Here is a 26,702-nt window from a genome sequence, read left to right on the forward strand (position 1 = left end):
ATAGTTCTTTTAAAACATCATATATTAGACTGCAAGGTCTATGTTTTATCCTCTTCAAAAACTTGTACTATCAACATTCAACAAGTGGCCAGGCGACCCTATCCCACTAGAGAATACAAAGGCTACCTTGAACATCAAAAGATAGATCCAAGTGACCAGCTGATCCTGTCCCATAAGATCCATACTATAGCGAGTGAGTGTTTTTAACGGAATAAGTTTTGAATCAATTCCACAACTCCTAAGATGTTCCAAGAAGATTTGGTTTAAAAAATCATTTTCTTTATCACAACAAAAGGTTAATGATGGTCTCATTAAGTTGTATTTCAATCTTCACTATGAAGCAATTTGAGCAAATCAAAAGTTTTAACAATAACAAATAAAAGTCGTTAATGAAATTGACTAAGTATCTATTACCAAAACTGTTCATGGATTGAAAAGATTACATATATCACTTATGTATAATTTTTTTGTCAAACCTTTTGTTCTTTAACTACTAATAGATAAAGACACTTACGAATCATCTTTCCATATAAATAGGATTCACATATATCAAATGAATCAAACACATTTGCATTAAAAAATTCATTCCCTTTGAAGTTGGTATATATGTTTCATATTTATATAGTCATGACGATTATTACATATATAAGTTTGAATCAAATATCATTTGATTATTATGGTGTTATGATCAAAACTATCAATTTAATGAAAGCTTATAGATTGACTTCATAAATGACATTATGAGAAAATATTCTTTAACACAAAATACATCGTTTCAGAACATGAATGTGAACTTCCATTAAACGATAAATAAATCTAAATTTTATTCATAAATTTACAACTGTAACATTCCCTATAAGAATAGGTACAAAACATCTATTGTTTAGAGAAAGACTAAAACATCACTTGTTATATATTCAACACGAAATACCATTTGTTTGTAATTAGTTGATTATTTCTTGCAATAATTAGCACATAATATCAATTATTAGTGTCACCTGAAGTATAATATACTCAAATGAATGATAAAAAAAATAAATAGTTCTATCATATGGATATCTGAAGTCTTAGTCAAGCCAAACTTTCTCAACTTGGTGAGATAAGAAGACTAGTTCCTCTTTTAGTGTTCAATTTCTTCACATTAGAAACAACACTAATCATTTAGGGTCCTTTCTTGATTTTTGGGTTTATGTTGTTTATCCCTTAACTGAACTATAAGTCTATTTGAGTACACAATCTCCGAGACTTCCTTTTATTCAATGTTTGAACAGATTTGAAGCTTATTATACTATTCATAATGAATATCTGCTTCACTTGATAAGAAATCTGACATGTTTCATAATTATCCAAGACTTTCTACAAGTCAAGGTTAATTACTCCAATATGATGTGAGACACATCAATATCATCACAATAATACTGCTATCAAAGTATCATGATCAGACTAACTGGTCTGTAGAGGTTGTTCAAGTATGTGATCTTTTAGTATATATAATTTCTATTTATCCTTAAGGAAGAACCTCAAGGTATTATACCAATTATAGAAATTATAACCATGAAATGTTACCGTCTCTTGAAACTCAACAAGAGAGAGAGAGAGAGAGAGAGAGAGAGAGAGATTTTGCAAGGCGTAAGAGTATTAACAATTATTAACAGAATTTAACAAAGTTTCATTTAGTATTTTCAATATTTAGTCTTTAAAAATTAATACCTTTTATCTTTTCTTAAAGTATTAATTTACTAAAGTCTAGGATCCAAGTAAAGAAACAAGTAAATGGTTAGTTTACCTTTATCCCATTAACTTAATCAAACTCGGTAGGTAGTGATTACCAATTTCATAAGATAGGTAACTCCTAGATAATGGGATCATAAATAACTATTGATTATATTGGCATGTTTAATCCCATCTATCCCTCAAACTTCTCATCCTTAGGTGACCTTTATCACATAATATTTCAATCAAGTCATGCTACTTGAAACAACTTGCAGTATTGCAACTAACCAGTGACAAGGTGACCCTTTAGTCACCGAAAACTACAAAACTACCCCGAACATCATAAGACAATCCTAATGATCAGGTAACCCTGTGCCACTAAGACCATACAAACAATACCGAATGTTCTTCAAAAGGACGACAATGACTTGCATTTTTAAGAAAAGGTTTTATATATGTTTTACAATTATAGCAATAAAAACTTGGTCTCATGAATATTGCATGCATCCAACAATTCATGTACCCTTTTGTAAAAATTATATCGCTTGTTATAAAGTTCTTCAGGTACCAAATAAATCTTCATTTTATTTATCATTATCCGCGATCAACTATAAACTAAAATCTTATATTTTGAAGTTTAGTCGTAGAGCGATTAAGAAACAGTAATAGTATTAAATTAAACTTCATTTTGTACATAACACTTGGAGTTTTGGATGAGTTCTGAAATCATAATTTTAAATCTCCTTTTAACAATAAAAAACTTATGACTTCATGAATCTGTAGAATAAATTCATTTTACTTTATTAATTCAATTTTATGCATCTTATGATAAAAGTCATATTTTGATAAACCAAAACTTGGGTGATGATAATTATGTTTTAAATCTCATTTGGCATGCATAAAACATAATATCAAAATGTTGCTTTACGTTTTAAACACAAATATCATATATTAAGTTTCGACGCAAAAAAATCACTAGTTTTATTATTTGTTGTTATAATGCTATAAACCGATTTTAGTATTTTTAATAAAAACTCCATATTTACTATAAAAACATGGAGTTTATGTAATGTTTAAACACTTTTTAAATATTTTCAAGTTGGGTATTTATAAGTTTTACAATAAAACTATTTTCAACAAAAAATCGATTTTTAACCGGTAAACAGGTAACCGATAAAACCTTTTTATAAATAGTCATTTATAGACATCTTATGTTATTTTTTAAATATTTTTTACTCAAAATCCAAGTGATATTATCTTATGTTAAAATGTTATTTACATGTAAAACTCATTTTCATACACAAAACATAACATACAATAACATAAAAATAAACATCACATGTATGCATTATAATGTGTATAAACCAAACCAAGTCTAGTAATAATTTTTGTGAGCCATCACATGAATTATTAAGTATTTACTAAAGGACTTAAGGGACACTTCAAAAGGTATTCAATCTCCTACTTTTCAAGTTAACTCTTGATTGCAAAAGAATTTCAAGTCTTCATGTTGTAAAGGGTTGCACTTAAACCACTGAGACTATAATTAAGCCCAACACCAAGAGTACAAGCTCATGGTTGGGATTATGGTATCAAGTGGTTAAGTAATCTTCAAAAAGGTCATCTCTTCATCTTGTTACATTAAATAAATACAACTAGACTAACTAATTTCATGGTTGCAGAACGCTTGGCATTCTCCAACCGTCGAGGATTAGGGCATTAATCGGAAATTTAGGATTAATCGGGTTTGGCGGGATTAATCGGTCAATCTCTTCATCTTGTGACCTTCTATTTTGGCTATAAATATGAACGATTTCATGCATTAAACTTTGTCAATTCACTCAAAAAAGCTTCCAGTCTCTCTCGAAACCTCAAGGCTTAGTGCTAGTACTTCCTAGGCATTAGTAGTGAAGCTCTGGAGTGCCAGAGAGCCCGTTGAAATAGAGTTTTCAGTTTTGAATTTCTGCCTATGCAAAGTCCAATTTTTCCTTAAACAACTCGTAAGTTGAGTTATGCTTACCGTGCTTTAAGTATAACTTATATTTATGTTTATAATCATTATTATGAAGTTATAAATAATATTTTTTCAGTAATACCAGTTGTTATATTGCTCAATCTACTTATGGAAGTGATGAGAAGGTAAGAACAGTATGGTGTTTCAAGTGGAATTTCTAAACAATATATCTTTATATACCAAAGAGATCGTACTTCAAATATGATCTTACCTGATTGTCTCTTATCAGCTATAAGTCGGTATTTTGTTTGAGATTATTGATAAATCTAAGAAACAAAAAATATAACCGTTAATAATATAAACGATGACTAAATACAATAATATTTTCTCTAGCTTATTTTTTAAAAGAAAAAGCTAAAGCGTATCTGGAGCACATATTTACAAGTTCATAATTATAATAAGTTATCACATGTATTTATCTTTTGAAGGACTGTTAAAATCTTAACTGTTTAATATACGAGTGCCCGCGCGTTGCGCAGAAACACCTATATAGTTGATGTCTTTACAAATGTATATATTTTTTAAAATAAAAATAACGTTGTTGTTAAATTTGATATAATAATTTTTATACTAAATTGATATAATATATTGATTATTTTGAAGTATTATAATATATACATCTACTAAAACTTCATAATCTCAATCATCTGAATGACTTCTACCTGTGAGTTACACATGAATAAAATTAAATATAATATATGGTGTAATGTTATTTATAGTTGTTGTTATTGTTAATTAATTTTTTAAAATTTATTTTCTTAATGTTTTAATTTCTATCCTTATAATTGTTTAAAACATCAAACATTATTTTTTGATTTTAAATGTAACAATATAATCATTTATATAGAGTTATTTTTAACTATTGTTACTGTAAGTTATTTTAAGCTATTTATTTGGAAACTTTTAATGATTATAAAAATATATTTAGGAAATATTTTAGTTAAATTGATATTACAATTTAGTTTTTGCATTTATCACTTTAAACTATTTACAAAATATTCTTTGGGTTTTTACGTATAACTGAAATTTATATTTAATTTGACATTATAATGCGCAAAAACAGCTATATAGTTAAAGTCTTTACAAATATATGTTTTTTTAATATAACAACAAGGTTGTTGTTAAATTTGATATAATAATTTGTATACTAAATTGATATAATATATTGATTATTTCGAATTATATGATAATATGTATATATCTATTATAACTTCATAATGCCAATCGTTTGCATGATTTCTACCCGCGAGTTACACGTGAATAAAATTAAATATAATATATGGTTTAATGTTATTTATAGTTGTTGTTATTGTTAAATAATTTTTTAAAATTTAGTTGTTTAATGTTTTAATTTCTATCATTATAATTATTTAAAACATCAAACATTATTTTTTGATTTTAAAGGTAACAATAGAATCATTTATATAGAGTTATTTTTAACTATTGTTATTGTAATTTATTTTAAGCTACTTATTTGAAAAATTTTAACGATTATAAAAATAACTTTATAAAATATTTTAGTTAAATTGAGATTACAATTTAGTTTTTGCATTTATCACTATAATTTATCATTTTTGACAATTTATAAAATATTCTTTGGTTTTTTAAGTGGAACTGGAATTTATATTTAGTTGACATTGTAATGTTATATTTAAGTTAACAACTTAAGTATTTTGTCCAAACTATTCTAAATTTGTAGCTTTAAACTGATAATAGTTTACATATAACAACATTTTAAATCTAATAAATTAAGTATAATATGTTAAAAGTTAAAGACATAACTTTATAAGCAGAAGTAAAGATATTATTTTAAAATTGAAATTTAGTTTATTCAAATTACACTTTAGGTTTGATATCTATTTAATCTTATTAACCAACTTATAATTATTATTAGAAAGACACTACAATGTATCACTTTTAACTATTTACAAAATATTCTTTGGTTGTTTAAGTTAACCTAAAATGTATATTTAAGTTGACTCTGTAATGTTATAGTTAAACTAATAATTTAAGTATTTTATACAAATTGTTCCAAAATTATATATTAAAAATGATAATGGTTTACATTCTAGAATATATTAAAATTAATAAATTAAGTACAATATGTTAAAAGTTAAAAAAAACTTAATTTTATAAGTAGAAGTAAAAATATTATTTTAATAATGAAATTTAGCTTATATATGATTTAAATTTAGGTTGGATATTTATTTAACCTAATTAACAAAATTATAATTATTATTAGAAAGAAATTGAAAAGTCGTGGGAGTTTCAAATAAATATGGTGAAAGGAAAAATACATGGGAGTTTCAAATGAATGTGGTAAAAGGAAAAATGCATCCTTTATAAGTATATATAATGATGTATTTTATGCTGATTTGATGTACTAAGTTTTAATATTATTGTGAAATTAGGAAACTTTATTTGAAGTCGATTTTCTTTTAGATCGAATTAAGTTGAATAACTGAATAGTCTCATAGCTGCGTAATGTGTGAGATTTAAAGCAGAGTGTAGTAGTCCTCCTTTTTTTTAGATAATCAGTATTGGCAGGTCCATATCGGAAAATTGACAAGTATGTCTGGATCATCTTCCAGAGTGAGATGACAACACTTGATTATTCTAGATTGTCTTGTGAATTGCGTTGCAAGTGCAGATTTATAATCCACAAACATAGATATAATGGGATACTATATTTATCAAATACTCTGAACATCGTTTGTATTTAAAAGACTCACTGGCCAAGGACTCCCCTAGCTGTGTAGTCAAATATTTGCTCAAACGATTTATCAGGTTAGGTGATTTTTCCAGATAACTGTTGAATTATGATTTATGAGAATCGATTGGGCTAGGTATGTATGGCTAGAATATCTTATATATATTTACATTGGATTCATATCTCTGTATTGTTGAAAATGTTTATTTTTGAAGGATTAATAATATGATTTAATATCCTTAAATTATTATGGGCTTGAGAATGCTATGTATCTCACCAAGTTTCCCAAACCTGACCCGCTTAGTTTATATGCATCACAGGTAGCAGAACTAAGGCTGCTAGAAATTAAGTAGGATGTCGAGTGAAATAAGAGACAAGCTTGTAATGGTATTCATGACCTTATGTCTTTATGTTGTAACCTATATTGGATATTTAATCATGACATCCTTAATGGGTATATTGGAAATTACTTACTTCTTGAACAAATACAATTCCCGAGTGGCTATACAGCCTACATTCTAGCATGCATAACAATTCATAGAACAAATACAAGATCATATGGGTATATTGGAAATTACTTCTTGAGCTCCGACTGACTTTACGCATCACATTCTCCATTTGTTATGAATTCTTTTCAGAAAATAGTTTTCTTGAATAAAATAATTTTCTTTTCAAAAACTCATTTAGAAAATCTCTCAATCCTCAATTTGAGTTCATACACACCATAAGGCGTGTCCGGATCCCTCAAACCACGGCTCTAATACCACCTTTTAATGTCCCAAAAATTACATATAGATTTTATTAATTTTAAATATAATAACCAATTAACAACCTTTGTTTCAAAAGCCATCAAGTAACATTCATTTGATTAAAACCATACAAGATCAGAGTTAAGTTTACAAAAATGCAGAAATAAACGTCTTCGATGCGTGTGTACAGTCCTACAGAGTTCTTCTCACGAACGACCTACAAATTTTTTTAATACACAAATGTAAGTGTAAATCTTAATGAGTTCCCTAATATACCACATATTCCATCATACATACGATGCATCTATGTAAGATCCCGAATATAGAGAGGGGGACAAGGTCAGACTTGCTTCTTGCCTCCTTAAGGATAGGGCTCATGATTAGTGGGATGAGGTAGGGCATACTGTAGGAGGTGAGGCTATTGATTTGATGAACTGGAGTGATTTCTCGACCAGGTTTCGAGCCGAGTTTACACCAGTGATTGAGGTGCAGCAGCTGGCACGAGGGTTTCACGATCTCCGTCAGACTACTAAGACGGTGGCTGAGATCAACTGCTATGTTTAGGGAGAGGGTACTTCTGGCTTCGCAGTATGTGGCAGACGAGGAGATGAAGAAGGTCCGTTACCATGAGATGCTGAGGAGCGATATCCGACAGTTTGTGAGCTGATCCAGTTGCAAAACGCCGGAAGACATGATAGTGAGTGTTAGGGAAAGGGAGATTGACTTAGAGATGGAGAAGAAGAGGAAGCCAGATTGTGTGCCGAGCATGGAGGGTTCACGAAAGAGGCACATGGTGTCTGATTCTAGGCCGAAAGGCCAGCATGGCCGTAGCTGCTGTGGTAGGTGCGGCAAGCTGCATGAGAGGACGTGCAAAGCAAGTGGTTCAGGCTGCTTCAAGTATGGTCGGACTGTTCATATCAGTAGGGATTGTATTGATGTCATCCCCACTATCTTGGTATCTGATCTGATTTTCTTTCAGTACAATTAGAGGGTCCACAAGAAGGCCCAATGTTCGAGGTTAGCTGTGGAGTGACCGGTATCAGCACCCACTTTTGTGGCATTGAGGATTACCGACGATCGTCTGGGTCGGGCAGATGCCCTTGCGACGAAGAGAAGGGATTTCCAATTGACGACAGAGGAGGAGCGTGCAGCTCCTGATGTGGTGATGAGTATGTATCTTGTCCTTATCTCTTTATTTATATTGAACCGTTGCTTATGTTTATGTGTTTTATTTTTAGGATTGTTCCTTGTGAACGACATCTCTGCTTAAGTATTATTTGATTCGGGGGTACTGGATCGTTTGTATCACTAGAACTTAGCAAGAGATTTTTTGGAGCTCCCGGAGAGTTGGATTGTCTGCTAGATGTTGAGATTGCTGATGATAGGTCTATTCGAGTTGAGAGGGTTCATCGAAGGTGTACCCTTCAGTTATTCAACGAGTAGTATCCGGTGGATTTAGTTCCCATTCCTTTGCGTGGGAACAAGGTTATCATGGGCATGGATTGGTTGATCCCTAATGGGGGTGGTGATTGACTGTGAGCAGTAGTTGGTTCGGGTTCGGACTCCATGTGGAGGAGAGTTGGTGATTCTGGGTGAGAGACCGCAACGTGGGCCGATTATGTGTTTAGAAGAGAGGGCCAGGCGCTATCTCCATCAGGGCTGTTCGGTTTTGTCGCCTATGACATGGATACCCGAGATTTAGGTAAGGCAACCGTAGACGATGTACCGATTGTGTGTGAGTATCCGAATATGTTCTCGCAGGATTTTCCTAGGGTACCTCCGGAGAGACAGGTAGAGTTTAGAATTGATTTGGTTCCGAGTGTGGCTCCGAGATGCAGGAGTTGTCTACACAGTTACAGGAGCTATTAGACAAGGGATTTATCAGACCAAGCAGTTTGCCTTGGGGAGCCTCAATTCTGTTTTTAAAGCTGAACGGGGCTCATCAGATGTGTATCGAATATCGGGAGTTGAATAAGGTAACGATGACGAACCGTTATCCCCTCCCGAGGATTGATGATCTTTTCGACTAACTACAGGGTGTATCTTGGTTCTCCAAGATTAATTTATGATCAGGTTATCATCAGATGCGGGTCCGCGAGGATGATGTGCAGAAGACAACTTTCCGGACTCGCTATGGCCATTATGAGTTCGTGGTGATGCCATTTGGGCTTACCGCTGCTCCTTCCGTGTTCATGGATCTTATGAACCGCGTGTGCAGACCGATGCTGGATCAATCTGTGATAGACTTTATTGATGTTATCTTGGTTTATTCTAAGACTCGGGAGAAGCACGAGGAGAATTTGAGAGAGGTGTTGGATACTTTGAGCAGAGAGAGACTCTTCACAAAGTTCTCTAAGTGTGATTTCTGGCTACGCGAGGTGCAAATCTTGGGGCACCTTGTTATACAGAAGGGTATTCTGGTCGATCTGGCCACACTCGAGGCCATGACACAGTGGGAGGTTCCAAGGTCTCCATCTGAGATTAGGAGTTTCCTGGGTTTGGCTGGTTATTATCGGTGATTCATCCAGGATTTCTTCAAGATTGTTGTTCCATTGACCCGACTAACCAAGAAGTCGATGACCTTTTGCTGGGGGCCTGAGCAACAGGCAGCCTTCGAAACTCTTAGACAGAGGCATTGTGAGGCACCAATTCTGACCTTGCCAGAGGGTGTTGATGATTTTGTGGTCTATTATGATACCTCGATCATGGGTTTGGGTGCAGTATTGATGCAACGGGGTTGCGTGATCGCTTACGCTTCGAGACAGCTGATGCCTCATGAGGCGAATTATCCGACACATGATTTAGAGTTGGGGGCTATGGTTTTCACCCTCAAGATTTGGCGACATTACCTCTATGGGGTTTGTTGTACTATTTACACGGACCACAAGAGCCTGAGGTATTTGATAGATCAGCCGGACCTGAATATGCGGCAACGTTGATGGTTGGCTGTGGTGAAGGATTATGATTGTGAGATCTTGTACCACCCAGGGAAGGCCAATGTGGTGGACGATGCTCTCAGTCGCAAGGTGATCATGACACCGATTCAAGATATATGCTTGAGGATGATAGTGATTACTCTATTGTTGGAGTGTATTCGGGAGGCATAGGTTGAGGCTATGAAAGAAGAGCGTCAGAAGTGTAAGCGAATTGTGGGTTTGGTGGCTTCCTTCGATTATGATACCTGCGGGTTTTTGACTCTACATCAGAGAGTCTGGGTTCCGTATTGGGGCGGGTGCTCCAAGTTCTAATGGAGGAGGCTCCTAAGTTGAGATTCTACATCCATCCCGGGGCGACGAAGATGTATAGGGATCTTCACCCTGATTATTGGTGGCCTTGCATGAAGCAACATATAACATGGTTTGTGGAGCGGTGGTTGACTTGCAGGAAAGTCAAGGCCGAGCATCAGCGACCTCACAACGAGATATAACTGTTGGAGATTCCTATATGGAATTGGAAGACATCACGGTGGATTTTATCACGAAGCTTCCCAGGACCGCGCGCGTAGTGGATTCTATTTGGGTCATCATGGATCGATTGACCAAGAGCGCACACTTCATCCCAATCCAGTAGAGTATTTCTATAGAGAAACTAGCTGAGATTTATGTTCGTGAGGTGGTGGCATATCATAGGGTGCTGTTTTCGGTGGTTTCCGACCGGGATGTTCATTTTACTTCTAGGTTTTGGAAGCAGTTTCATGACGAGATGGGCACTAGTCCTCATTTCAGTACAACGTTTCATCCACAAACCGCAGGAAAAGTGAGCGGACGATTCAGACTCTTGAGCATATGTTGCGTGTGTGCGTATTAAATTTTGGTGGGAGTTGGGATACGCATCTTCCATTAGAGGAGTTTTTGTATAACAACAATTATCACGCTAGCATTGATTGACCTCCTTTCGAGATACTTTATGGGAGGAAATGCACGAACTCGATTTGTTGGGGCGAGGTCGGTCAGCAAGTCATGGGGAGTACCAAAGTTGTACTCAAGACCACTGAGATGATTCAGCATGTTCGGAGCAGGTTCTAGACAACTCAGAGTTGGCAGAAGAGCTATGCTGACAAGCGCGGGTCAGATTTGGAGTTCTAGGTGGGAGATATGGTTCTCCTGAAGGTGTCACCTTGGAAAGGTGTCATCCGGTTCAGGAAGCGGGGCAAGATGGGCCCAAGATATATTGGTCCCTTCAGGGTTTTGGATCGGGTGGGCCAGGTTGCATATCGTCTAGATCTTGCAGCTGAGCTCAGCCAAAGTCATAACACTTTTCATGTCTCTCAGCTGCGGAAATGTTTAGTAGATGGTTCTGCAGTTGTAACCTTGGAGGATATTCAGGTGGATGACCACCTGAATTACATCGAGAGACCGATGCCAATTTTAGATCGGAAATCAAAACCTTGAGGAACAAGGTTGTGGAGCTGGTTAAGGTGCAGTGGCTGCACCGCAAGGGGTCTGAATGGACATGGGAGATGGAGGAAGAAATGAGGAAGAATTATCCCGAGTTGTTCGAGGCGACGGACTATGAGGGTGGAGTCTAATTCAAGTGGGGGAGAATTGTAACGTTTAATTTCCAAGGTATTTATTTATTTATTGATTTCGTAAATATTCTGGTAGGACCTTGGATATTCTTGGACTTTCATCATTTTGTTCCTTGAGGGGGTGCCGTACGCTAGGCATACCACCCTACATACACTGGGCGTACTGGTTGAATTTGGACGCGAATGCCATACACGTATGCGCTGTGTACTGATACGTACGTGTCCAGACCCAAAACCCTAAATTTTAGGGTTTGAGCACTATATAAAGAACATTTTGCCTTAAGGACCAGCCTCCCTCTCATCTTTAAGCAGCTCCTACGAAACCCTAATTCCTATATTGTGTGTTCTTGTGCTTGTAAGGTCCCTTGAGTGCATTCTTTGTGTTTTGATCCATATTTCGAAGGAAGTAAAGGTTGAAGCAAGGTGGTGGTTCAAGGAGAAGGTGTAGATCCGAGTTGGTTGCTTTATTTCATGCTCTTGCAAGGTATAAATTCTTGAACTTTCCTTTTGAATTCTTAGATCTCTTGTGTTGAGTTTTTGGACCTTTTTGGTCCCAAGGATGAAGCTTTATGGATCAAGGTCGTTTCCTAAGCTTAGGGTTGCCATCCTTGGTGTTATTTGAGTCCCTAAGTTAGAAAGTTGCGATCTTGGAGGTCTTGAAGTATCCATGTATGAGTATTGTTCATTTTAAGGAAGTAGGTTGTCATATTACAAATTTGGGTTCAATTGGGGGCATACAAGCCACCAAGTGGTCGACTTTATAGGTTAAGACCCTTCATTGGACCTAGATATGTGTTTGGAGCCTCATATATTTAGGGATTAAGTTCTTTTTGGGGTTATGGATTAATAGGAGAGTACGTTGAGCATACAAGCTTGTACGCTGAGTGTACAAGCCATGTAGTCTGTACGCTTAGCGTACAGTCGAGTACGCCATGTGTACTCACTGATTTTGGGCTTCACGTTGTTAGGCCTCGGGTTGGCCACTTTCATGGATTGGTGACTTTGGGCCGTGGTGGACCATCTGGATTTGGACTTTTTCGGTTAGAGAAATATTATTGGACCTTGGGCTAAGGCCGATGAGATAGGATTGGGCTCAATTGGAAATTGGGCCATATGTTGGATTGTTGGGCTTTTGGGCCATTAGATTGTAATTTAGGGTTTCAATCTGGACTAAGTTAATATAGGGGTAAAATAGTCTTTTTACCCAAGTAGGGATTTTAGTTTTGAGGTAGATCCCTAATGTTAATTAGCTTTTATTAGTAATTAATAGCTCGGGAGTCGTAGGACAAACAATTAGGGATTACTCATTTCGATCAGCTTTTTGAGGTGAGTTTTCCTCTTTGGGCATTGTGGGTTGAAGGCACCAATGTCAGCCCATGTTTATGCTATGATAGTATGCTAGCTATCTTCATGAATCTTGCATGTGTATGTGTTTATATTCTATCGGGGCTAAGGTCCGTTGTCGGGCGGGGCCTGATGACTGTTTGTATGCTATGTATCCATGTTGCATGTGAATGTGTTTATTTGATATATGCATATGCATGCTGGGTTGGGCCCGAATTACTTCTGAGCTCAACTTGATGACCGGGCGGAGCCAGTTGACTGGGTGGGGCCCATTATATGATTATTGTATGTATGGTATGAGGTAGTTTGGGGAACTCACTAAGCTTTGTGCTTACGGTTTTTAGTTTATGTTTCAGGTACTTCCGGATCCAAGGGGAAAAGCTCGAGTTGACTGCATCGCACACACCATTGGGATTCCGCATTTGATATTCACTCTGATTTTGATAACAATTGATGCATTGGTTTTGTTGAGATGTATGATTGATATTTGGCGATACTATTTTATCTATTATAAAAATGAAATTTTTGGGACCATATTTTTTAGATGTTACATCGAACCATAACCTTTCCTTTGTTCCATCAATGTCTTCTCCACACTATTCAAGCGATAAGTCATTATGAATTTATCATATGAACTAGGGAGAGATCCTAGCACAAGATCAACAACAAGGTTATTGTCAAAGACAATATGGAGATTCTCAAGTTTTTCTATGTAGCTCTTCATTTGTTGAACTTGAGCACACATAGATCCTCCCTCCTTTATCTTGTATGACGTTAGGGATCTAACAACTTCAAATTGTTCTTGCCTTTCCTTATGCTGAAACATGTCAGCCAACTATAAGTTCATATCATATGCCAAGTGTTCTCAAAAGTCTTTTGGAGCTTCGAGGACATTGCAATAATCATGATGCAACATACATTATTTGAGTCATCAAAGTGTGTGCGATATGTATCCTTTTCTTCATCAATAGAGAAATCATCGATCTCAGGAATTGAACATTCAAACATACTAACGATTATCATACCTTACAGTTATCCTAAGGTTTTGCATCCAATCGCGGTAGTTTGCTCTGCCAGTTTGGTTTCATTAATACTATTTAATGACATGTTAATCTTGGACTATAAATCTTCTATTTGTGTCTGGTATAGTGAGGTCTTACAAATAAGATGGTGAACTAACCATGCAAAAACCTGTGTGACCCCTTGATTATGTTATGGTATTTGATTTACGTGTCGGTTACCATACATGCTCCGCTAACAAACCACAACCACATATTCCACATCATCTTCTTCTTATGTCTCAAATTTAGTTGTTGGTTAGCCACACACGATCCATAAATTGACAATAAGGAATAATGTTCTTTTTTATTAAACTAGCAATTATTCACATTTTGAAATATAACTAAGACGGGAATCTCTTTTTAGTACTTTATATGTTATACTTTTGAATAGACATCATTCTATCAAACTCGTTCAGCTAACAACAATCAACCATACAAAGAAGCGGTGAGTGAAAAAAACACTCATTTAACGGTCATTTTATAGTTCGCTTCCTTATACCAATATTATTAAAATGGTCTCATTAATGCAACCTAATATTGATTTGACTAACGATGTATTTCATATTATCATTATACATATACTATATATAAACAAGTATAACTATATGTAGGGTGCATTTTAAACAATTTTGTAACATCCCAAAAATTTCAAAGTAAAAATTTAATTTGTAATTCAACCATAAACACCATTTAGTATTCCCAATCATTCAAAATTATATTAAGCTAAAAGCAATTATTAGAGTACTATCCCAAAATCATAAAGTTACGGAAACATGGGTGGATGCAGTTTAGTCACACCGAGCCCTTCCCTTTTGTACCGGAAGTACTTGAAACCATAAACAATAAACAATAAGCACAAAGCTTAGCGAGTTCATCAAAATATCACATACCATACAAACCATTGGGCCTAGCCCGCATAAAGGGCCCAACCCCCATATTGGGCCCATTCCACCACAATGGGCCTAGTCGTGCCAAACCAATGGGACTAGACTAATCATACAAATGCAAAAGTCATAGAGACAGTTAGCACCCTACATAATATACCATGGGCGTAGCCCTTCCTGATCCATGGGCCTAGCCCAACATACTAATGGGCCTAGCCCATCATACAAATGGTCCTAGGCCAACATACCATGGAAAAGTCACAAATACAAATATCATAACATATCCTAGTGGGCCGGCATTGGTGCCTTCGACCCATGGGTACACTAAGGAGACTAACCTTAAGCTACTGAATGTCTCAAATAAAATCTCGGAATGCCGATTCGGAAAATCCACATGCTAACATCATCAAATACCCAATTAATAATTGATCCACATCCAAAAGCTGGAATCCTAGTCTGATTGTCCAACACTCAGGGTAAAAGTCCATTTAACTCTTTCCTCATATGACCCGCAACCTTCCTTAATTCCATGAATGTTGTGGCCTTCTCGCAGTCTCACGAACTGTCCTGCCATGGTCTAATCCCACCTAGAGGAACTACGGGCCAATCATACATTTAGCTTGCTCTCACAGTTTCTCAAGAACCAGGTGAATGCTACGGGCTACCCCACAGTCTTACAACACTACCACACTAGTTGCCAACCTAATAAATGGTACGACCACCACTCACTGTCTTACAACACTTTTACCGCTACTTTCCATTTGAGTGAATGCTACGGCCACCCTGCAGTCTTACAACACTCCTACACTACCATGGTCACCGCACATGGTCTTACTGCTCATCTATCACTCTAACCATAAACATCCTGAGTCGAACCTGTATCTAACTATACCCAAACCAGGTGTTTGGGTTATGCTTCAAACCCCAAATCCATAATCAGACAACAACAGGAAGAGAGGCTCTAACACAACCCTTAACCTGTTCATGATCAAATATCCACAAAGCATCACTAATGATGAGCAATTTAACCCGAATATTCGTTCTTGTGCAATTCCTTAGACCAAACGATTCTCTGCCACTTGGATTCGACTGCGTTCATCCAATCCACAAGGCTTGATGGATTTCAAACCCATCTCACATCCTTAAAATTCAAGCTGTCGACAACCTGAGCTTACAAGAACTAGCATTCCATTACAAGCCGATCTCAATGATCACACAATATTTGAAATCCAAACGAACACTCCCCGAAATCTTAGCAAGTCTGATAACCCCAAAAACTACTGATGATACAACACCAAATCCTTAAATCCTTTATGCTTGTGTCAAAGACTATAATCCTTGAATGAAATTGGTGAATCACCACTCCAACTTCCCACTCTTCAAAGGTTCTCTGCATTCATACCATCTTCAACCATTGTGATTATGAAATTCCCTCGGCACTTCCAATGTCCAAACAAACTCATGCGACTACCATCATCATCTTCTAGCTGCCGCTCCTTCCCTAGCAACGGTAGTGATTGGACCCAAAGTTACTTCTATGAACGAATGTCATTCCTACTTGAGGAAATGCTAACACGTGTAAAATCGGAATTTGTTGTTGAGCTAATCATGCTAAGTCCTGTACATCTTCCAAGCGATACCCGTGAAATGTTTTCATCAATGAACCAAAACAACAATCGGACGTACTAAATCCAGATCAACAAGATGGGCTCTACTCAAAACTCTCGGCATGCAAAGATGGCATATACCAATCCTTGATAATATAAACTAGGCAATAATAGAGAACTAAACCAAGATAATGCTTACCCATACCATCACAAGATTCCAAAGAATATATATATATACACACACACTTACAATAAGGCATGAACAAAATACAAAATATAAGATACCCGCGACAACATCTGATGAAACTCTGGCATCCCCTGACTGACACTGCAATGCTTGTCTCCTCGCTGATAGGGCTCATGCCCTACCCTCATGACCGTTAGTGATCCTCAAATAACTGGAGCAGGTGCACTCACCGCTCCACCCCTCAACATCAGATAGTTGACCTTCTTTTAGCCCACCTGGCTATAGTGGAAACACATCAGAACCGACCCACGAGGGAAATCCCTACTAAAATGACCCATATGACCACAACTGAAACACCCCCGACCTGTCTCTCGACATCTTACCCAATGGGTCCCCCCATACTTGGCACAAGGACCCTGGCCCTGATGGCCTCCCAAATGTGAATCCTGAGTCTTGGGCCTCTTCGTCTGGCCTACCGTGATCTGATTCTGCTCTGACTTCCTCTTCCCGAGGTGCTCGCTATCCCGCTCCTAGGCTCTAACAATCATATGATTCAGGGTCTCGCACCCTGTCAAACTCACAAACTCCCTAATATCATCCCTCAGTATGTCATGATACCATACCATCTTCATCTCCATGTTTACTGCATACTGAGGAACCAATAAAGCCCTCTCCCAAAACCTGGCAGTGATCTCTGCCATAGTCTTAGTCGTCTAGAGAAGGTCCTGAAACTCCCTCGTCAACTGCTGCACCTTAATAGCTGGTGCAACTCGGCCCTAAAACTGGGTCACAAACTCATCCCAAGTCACCGTCTCCAAGGCTTTACCTCCCAAAGCAAAGTCTACCTCCTCCCACCAATCTCGCACTCTGTCTTTCAGAAGATAGGAAGAAAATATGACCTTCAACCCCTCGATGAAAAAACTCATCCGGAAAGTGTTTACCATATCCACTAACCATCTCCTATTGAGAATGGGGTCCTTCTCCCCAAAGAACTTAGGAGCTCCACAAGCATGGAAATCATAAAAGGAAAGAGTGCAAGCCCCCACAATCACCATAAACTTAGTACAGAATGCATGCAAACGCTCATCCAAAGTCTACATAATCCCCTCCTTGACCATACCGAAGATGACAAGAGTCTGCTCCAAAATACCGCGGGTGATCTCTGACGAGATAAAACCCCGCATTCGCTCATCAATCGACTCAACACTTGCAACTAAGCTTGAACCAGAAGCTAAACCTCCTCCACGCATGCTCATGACCATTCTGAAAAGCAAACATGCAAATGATCAGAACATACCCAAGCATCCTCAACCCATAGGCTTCCTAGAGTCTCCATGACTTTCCTCGATTCTAGCTTGGATCCTATGCTTTCAGTAGTACAGGCCCAATACTACTTTTCACACCTATCCATACCTTCCTCAAGAATCATCCTGAATCCTCTAAGTCACGTTCTCAAACTAGTACTCCAAATACTTGCCAAACAGCGCAACCAAACCCACTAAAGCATATCCTATATCTCCTAGATTCCTGGTCTGATGCTGCCATCAGCTGCTGAAGAACTCCCACTAATATCATCTAAATACTTCATGAATATAATCACATTACACAAAGGTTAGTTAATCCCTCAAGTAACAGACTCAACCCTACAGCGATTATACTCAAACGAGAGCTATGCAATTGAGTCAAATCCATCACTCTGAGATTATTTAACCTTTCAAACATGTGACTTGACATATTCACTTAATAGTTATCTCACATCACCAACATCTCCACAAAGCACAAATCAAGAAGTAAAATCAAGAAGTATTCGTGCAGTAGCACTCCAAGCCATAGCACAAACAAGGAACATACAAAGCTCACTTACTAAAACTCATGCTAGAAACTTCCACTCTCACTTCTGGTTGCCTTATGCATGCAAATTATACACAATAAAGGATCAAATAGACTGTCGAGTAAAAGACTCTACCCTAGGACCACAACCAAACGAGGAATTGGAAATAAGCTCAAATAAGTCATTGTAAGGCAACATGATCCTAACCGTATATAATTTCTAAATCATACATTTAGCAATTACTTCTACCAATACATATTTCCAAATCTAGCATGCAATTGTATAAGCTCAAACAATCAAGCATATAAAGGCATCTCTCGTAGCATGAAATCGTGAGCAGATCCTTATCCCTAATCTAGCATGCAACTCTCAAAGCATACAATCATAACAAATAAGTATGGGTATTCTGGGAATCACTTACTTGATCTCAGACGATTGCACGCATCACACCCATTTCTTCTTTAAAATATTTTTAGATGATTTTTTTTCTTTCAAAAGATTATCAATTCCTCAGTTTGTGTTCATTCACACTCGAGAGTGTGCCTGAATCCCTCAAACCAAGGCTTTGATACCAACTTGTAACATCCCAAAAATTGTAAGGTAAAAATTTCATTTTTAATTCAACCATAAACACCATTTAGTATTACCAATCATTTAAAAGTATTTTAAGGTAAAAACAGTTATCAGAGTACAATCTCAAAATCATAAAGGTGCAGAAACATGGGTGGATGCAATGCAGTCATGCCGGACCCTTCCATTTTTTTACCAGAAGTGCCTGAAGCCATAAACAATAAATCGTAAGCACAAAGCTTAGTGACTTCCTCAAAATACCATATACTGTACATACCATTGGGCATAGCCAGCAAAAAGGGCCCAACCCGCATATTGGGCCCAACCCACCATAATAGGCCTAGCCCTGCCACACCAATGGGCCTAGCCTGATCATACAAATGCAAAGGTCACAGAGATAGTTAGCACCCAACATAACATATAATGGCGTAGCCCTTCCTAGTCCACGAGCCTAGCCCAACATACTAATGGGCCTAGCCCAACATACAAATAGGCCTAGCCCAACATACAATACATAAGTCACAAAGACAAATAGCATAACATATCCTAAGTGGGTCGACATTGGTGCCTTCGACCCACAGGTACACTGAGGAGACTCACCTCAGGCCGCTGAATGTCTCAAATAAAAGTTGAGACTACGGATGCGGAAAATCCCCACGCTAATATCATAAAATAATAACCAATTAATAATTGATCCACAACCCAACGCTGGAATGCTAGTCCGATTGTTCAACACTCAGGGTAAAAGTCCATTTTACCCTTTCCTTACTCGACCCAAAATTTGAGACCCAAACCAATAGCACCAAAAAGCCCAAAATGGCCCAACTTCCTAATTAAGCCCAAAACTCAACATGGGACCAAATCCTAGAAGTCCCAAATGCAGGAAACTAAGGCCCAAAAGCCGAAAATCACATCTAACGTCATGACCAATCCTTAGTTACGTTGTGATAACTCACTCGATCAAATCCCAAATCATCACAACTCAACCTAGCCAGCTCAGTCAAGGAATGATACATGAGCTAACCTCATGACATGGGCAACCTATCCTCAGGTCGTGAGCCCAACAAGCTCATCAGAAATGGGATCAACCGCTCCTCATGTTGTGAGACCCTGTGTCTCACATCGTGAGAAAAATCTGAGGCCAAAAATCCAACTTTTAAGTCCTTAATCCATTAAGCCTTGAACTCTAACTTTCCAAAAGGTCTTATAACATCTTAACACGCTAGAAAGTTGATGCTTTTAAGAAATATATGTCCAATACATGTCTAGATCTCATTTAGGTCCAAATTTGAAGAAAAGACATCAAACTTTCAAGCAATGCTTAGAAACTCAACCATTTTCTAGATCTGAACTCCAAGACTCTCATAAGGCCCTCTTAACCCATCAAGTTGCCAACTTTATGGTTTCTGTTCACTCAACATGCTCAATAAAGAAGAAAAGTGGGTCAAAACTTAGATCTAGCCTATATAACCATAACGGTAGGAGCTTAATCACTTACATTGGTCCAAAAACAATTTTAGGTGATGTTGATGATGATTACTTGCAAGTGACAACACAAGACCACCTTTTTCTTCTTCTTTCCTCCTTCTTCCAATCCAAGAAAAGCTCCAAAACCATCAAAGATCAAGCAAGGATCGACACTAGGGTTCTTCTGAGGTGAAGGAGGGTTTGTGGCTGATAAGAAACCCTAAAATGGGGTTAAAGATGCTTAAAATACAAACGAAACCCTAAACGATCATAGGATTGGGTTAGATCACTCGTAATCTCTTATTGCTCACGTCGTGAGCTCATTGTCGGACAAAATATTCATGTAACCCATCTCACATCGTAAGCCTCTACGTCTCATGTCTCGAGGATCCTTTTTCTCCAAAATCCAACCTTTTGACTTCTTAAAATCCTAATTTAAAATTACAAGGTTTAAGCATATTAATTCTATCTTTTAAAATTTTAACTTTAAACCGATTATATATATATATATATATATATATATATATATATATATATATATATATATATATATATATATCAAAATTTGATTTACATGTATTTTTATTGATGTGAAATGGATATACCTATCAACTATTAAATTTATAAACCTAACTACTTATCTACTAATGTACCTATAGGCAGTGTACCTAGTCAGTTTATAGTATAGTAAAGTAAGTTGGGTATCGAACACGTGGAACAAATTTAGCTAACAATATAATTACTAGAAGTTAATCTAAAAACAATTACTAAAAAGGGGTTTTTATCTGATTTTGCAAGTTCAGATTAACTTAAAATAATCACTTAACTAAAAACTAATAAACACTCAACTAAGAATGATTGTTATCAAGATTATGAAAATACTTCCGTTTAGATTTGAATCCCCCCTTTTTACTATTGATAGTTTCTAAACATGGATTTATTTGGTTGGTTACCAATATTAATATAATTAGCAGTCTTGATCCAATCTCGTATTATTTTCACTAATTAATGCACTGCTATGTAATGATCATACATAAGAAACCACATAGTTGATTATTAAGGAAAATTGGGCAATGTAAGATATATCTAAGGTAATTATCTATGATCAAGACAATTAATTAAACACAATTATGATAAAATTATGTTCTCTAACACAGTTAAATTTGTTACCTTTAATACTTAATCCAAGATTTTATTAATCCTAGCTCTAGCAATTTAATGATCATAAACTACCATTTAATCAAGTTCCTGTAATCAAAATGGTCATTAGACTACACTTAACTTGAATCAAAGCAACAAAGATTAGAACTTTAAAATGCTAGGTTATGATAATCAAACATAAGCTTTAACGAACTTCATAAAATCCATGAAAAGTAAGAAACTAACACATAGTATTAGGGTTCATCTACACTAAACAAAAGCCTAATGATTTAGTTACTCATGGAAGAAAATAAACACAAAAACTCATAAGAATTATACATTATTGATCTAATGCAAGTTGAATGTAATGTGTGATCTTCAAACTCTTAATCTTTAATCTCCTCCTCTTCTAAAGGTTGATTTTTTTCACTTCTCTGACTTTTGAAATCAACTACCTCTACAAAATATCACTTCCAAACCCCTTAAGTTGAATATGTAAAGGAGTATTTATAGTTTCCTTATAAGGCATCTCACGGCGTGAGCATTAGGGCTCACATCATAAAATCATTAGAAATTTTGTGTAACACTCAAAATTTTCAAACAAAAATTTTCATTTTTAAGATTCCCAAAAACATAGTTTCTAACACCATCTCATGCCAAATAGAATTGTCAAATACATAACATCATAAAACAAGTCAAAATATCCTAGAATCCACAAATATCCGCATTAGCAGATGAGTACGCCTTCCTGCTAGGCGTACTACTAGCTAAGCATGTGACGAGTATTCAAAGTGCTACGCTGTGCGTAGCTAGGAGTACGCATGACGTACTCCTCAGACTCCCTTTTTTCCACATCACATGGTCTTAATTCGTTAAGACAATCATTCTAACTATAGATCTGAGCTAAATAAGGCCTGTTGATTCATAAAGTTGCTGACAATAAGCCTTTGCATGGCTGGACAAGACCCAATCCTAAAAACTCTAACTTTCTCAACATAAAAGACCATACAACTCATGCATGGAAAGATTATGACGTCCAAGCACTCATTTTTAAGGATTTGAATACTCTAATACACCTAAAAGGATAGAAGAATAGCTTTGGAGTTCACCAAACTCACAAAGTTCCACACTTGGGACATAAAACCCTAAAAAGGACCCAAAACAAGAATTAGAACAAACAATGAAAAAGTGTTGGACTATATTTTGTGGTTTATGCTTTGTTTTTGTATGTAATATGTGTTCTCGTTTTTGGACCGAAATCACTAGTGGACTTAGTGATTTCGGTGGGCTTGTTATGTTTGGGTTTTAGGTTATTGGTTTAGTATGAATATGGTATGTGTATAACTATTCTAAATGAATGCGTTTTTTGTAGTATTCTAGTGACTCTCGGCTGAAAGGAGATTGGATGAACTTGACAATATAACAATAGAATTGTATGCACTCATTTGAAACATGTTCTTGATATATTGTTTCGTATCATTGTTTGATTAAGATTCCATATTAATCAAACTATTGCATTGGTACCTTGTGAAGATCCGAGTTAAGGGATTTACAAGTGGTATCAGAGCCTTAAAAACGACTTAAGGCTATTTTGTTATCAATTGATTTTCGAAACATTAATAATTTGTGGTGTTTTTGGGTTGTATTGAAAAAGAATTAGTTGTCCATCGTGTTGTTGTTGCTGTTCTTCATGTTCATCATTTTCTTGGTGATTCTTCACTAATTTTGGAATATATTACGTTGGAAATCCATTTTGGTTACTTACCAAATTTTGGGATTCACTAGATAAGGAAACACGATAAAAAAATCTCATTTTCGGCTAAGACTCAGAGTTTTTGGCGGCTAATTGGTGTTTTCGGTACAAAGGTATAGGGTTCTCGGCCTGGAAGAGTTCTCAACCAAGATACATAGTTTTCGGTCAGCCGTTTTCGGTCTAGCAATTTGACCTTCAAGGTTCTCGGTCAACAGGGTGTTGACTATTGGTGTTTTTGGTCAGAGAGTATTTAATTTTTGGTTTTCAGTGAGATTTTTTTTGGTGAATAATGAGTTCTTCAATCACCAAGAAGGTAAGTGAAACCTCCTTTTCTCAATCCTGTGAAAACAAAATAAATAAATACCATGAACATAACGAATTGTTGGTTAGAGTGGTTTTTGACCTTAAAAACGAAATATATGAAATCTAGAAAATAAATAAACCGCTTAAAGAAAAACTAGAAGCACAAACAAAAGATTTAAGCAGGATTAAAGAAGAGTACAACACCAAATGTGTTCACTATTGGTTTGCCAAGGAGAAAACTGCAAACTTGACTATTGAACTTGATGCATTAAAGGCTAAATTTAAGGATGCTGACTTTACTTTTAAGAAATTTGATGTGTCAAGTGAGAAATTTGAGTCAATGATAGAAAACAATTAAAGTTGAAAGACAAAGAGGGTGAGGGTCTAGGGTATCATAGTGTTCCACCTCCTTTCAGTGATAACTATACTTCGCCCCTTGAAACCAAAGAGATACAAACTCCTACAAAATATGGCCAGCCCCCTGTAACTGCCTCAATCAAGAATGAACAATCTGAATCAAATGAGAGTATTAATGTGAATGATTCTAATGCTTCTACTTCATGTGAAGATAAAGTAACTGTGCAAGATGTGTACGAGCAGAACAAAAATAATTTTAGTTATGCTGAAACCGATTAAAAAACTTGCGATAATAATAATCCCACTATTGAAAATTTCAAGCCATAAAAATTTGTTAAAACAATATAATAAATGTGCCTGTGCTTGTGGAAGGTCTTTGAAACAAACTTCATTTGGCCAAGGACCAAGTCAAAATCTTATTTATTTGAAAAGACAAACTTGTTTCAACTGTGGGACTCACATCCAGATTGCTAGAAATTGCCCACATCATTCATTTTCTCCCTACTATAAAAAGGTTGGTAGAACGTGCCAAGGGGGAGATCCTCCACAAGAAATCCTTCAAGGTTACGTTCAAGCAATGGTGATTGGAATGCTAAGAAGACCAAAAATCAGACTCTCAAGAACAAAAAGGTCATGTCTGATAAGAGATCTGATTTGAGACCAAGATCTGTAAGTTCAAAGTCATCTCAATAATCAGTCTCAAGCTCCAAAGCGAGTGTTAAAGAATTCATCTAATTGAACAAGAAAATGGTTAAAATTGACTACAGATGGGTACCAAAGGTTTCAATTCCCAAATCACCTAAAAATTCTAACGTCTCTTCATTTTCTGTGTTTGATAACCAGGATATGACTTCGGAACGTATTTCATGCGTAGATGGTAAAGGTCAACCCAGTTTCAAAATGGTCTGGGTTCCCAAGACCAATTGATTCCGCACTCTGTGCCGGAGCAACTATGGAGGAATATCATTAGACTTCGGTACGTTGATAGTGGTTGTTCTAGGCACATAATAGGGGACATCTCTCTTATGCATGTCATTTAGAATTTTAATGGAGAGCATGTGTCCTTTGCAGGAAAAAGGAAAAGAAAGATCACAAATGGGGATTTCTTCGATTGTTGAATTACGGTTTGAATTTTCCGACTCTTCTCTTCTGTGTGATAATAATGTTGATGTTCAATTGTATAAAAACCAATTTTTTTCTTAAAACCAAGCTCAGATTGTGGGATTTCTTAAGATGATGCGTTTCGAAGACTGAACTTTCTTTTCAGTTTTATTTAGTATTTCTTAATTTCTGTGACAATCTTTTGGGAAGTGATATGAGTTAGTGATAAAGGGCAAATGAAATACGTGTAAAACACTAAAGCTAAATTGTATAAACTCTGTGTTCATTGTGTTGGTAGGCATAAAGGACTTAGACTAATGGACTAGACAATTTGAACTTAGAAAACTTCATTTGGACTGACAATACGACGCTTGGATAGATTTAACAGTAAAATAGACAAGGAAGCCTCTAACATAAATTGAAGCTAACTATCCTCTAGATTTGTGGCTCAACACTTCATTGGCATATGGACTTGTGTCCTTAATTCTTGTATTGATAGGGGGTGACTGAGGATTTTTGATAAATTTGAGTCTATTTAAAATCGTTATTCTTTCTTTCTTAGTCATCCATATGTTGTCCCCATTGCGTGATCGAAGATCCGACTTGGGACACAACATATGCACTGAGATGATGTTCACTACTTTTTAGTCGGTATATTGTCTTCTACAAATCTAAAATATTCTACTATCTATGTTAGTCATATGTTGTCCCGTCTGCAAGATCGGTAGATCCAACCTGGGACACATCATATTAATTCCACAATGATTGTCTACTCACCTGATGTAAAGGATTCTGAAGAAATTTCCTTGATTACTGAGGTATGTCATGAAGTGGGGAACATGTTCTAGTGTACTAACATTAACTACACCCATAACTAAAAGGCTGACTCGTAGATTTTATTGGCTAAATTTAAGTGGACAACAATATCCCTGGTCGTCGTCAGACAAAATGGTCTATCTAGGAATATAGTAGCTATATATCATCACTCATGATCTGTCCAGAAATATGTGCTTTGTGTTTAAGTGGGTCACAATATCAATGATGAACCATAGTTTTTCATGAACGTGTGTGTTGATAAACCTCATTGATTTGCTCCATAACGTTTGAAAAAACAAAAAAAAAACAATAAAATATAAATAATAATAATATTAATAATTAGAAATTAAAATTAAAAAAATTAATAAAATGTTTTTAACTTTAATTTTATTTTAATTTTTGTAGTTAGTTTTTTTTTTGAAACGTAAAAATTGAAAGAAATTCTTTTTATTAAAATCTGGGCTATTATTACGGGGCAAAATCGGATTAAGTGGGCCATTTGGGTTTTTCTTGGTCATATATATATATATATATATATATATATATATATATATATATATATATATA

This window comes from Lactuca sativa, chromosome 8, assembly GCF_002870075.4.
Source record: "Lactuca sativa cultivar Salinas chromosome 8, Lsat_Salinas_v11, whole genome shotgun sequence".
Classification (NCBI taxonomy): domain Eukaryota; kingdom Viridiplantae; phylum Streptophyta; class Magnoliopsida; order Asterales; family Asteraceae; genus Lactuca; species Lactuca sativa.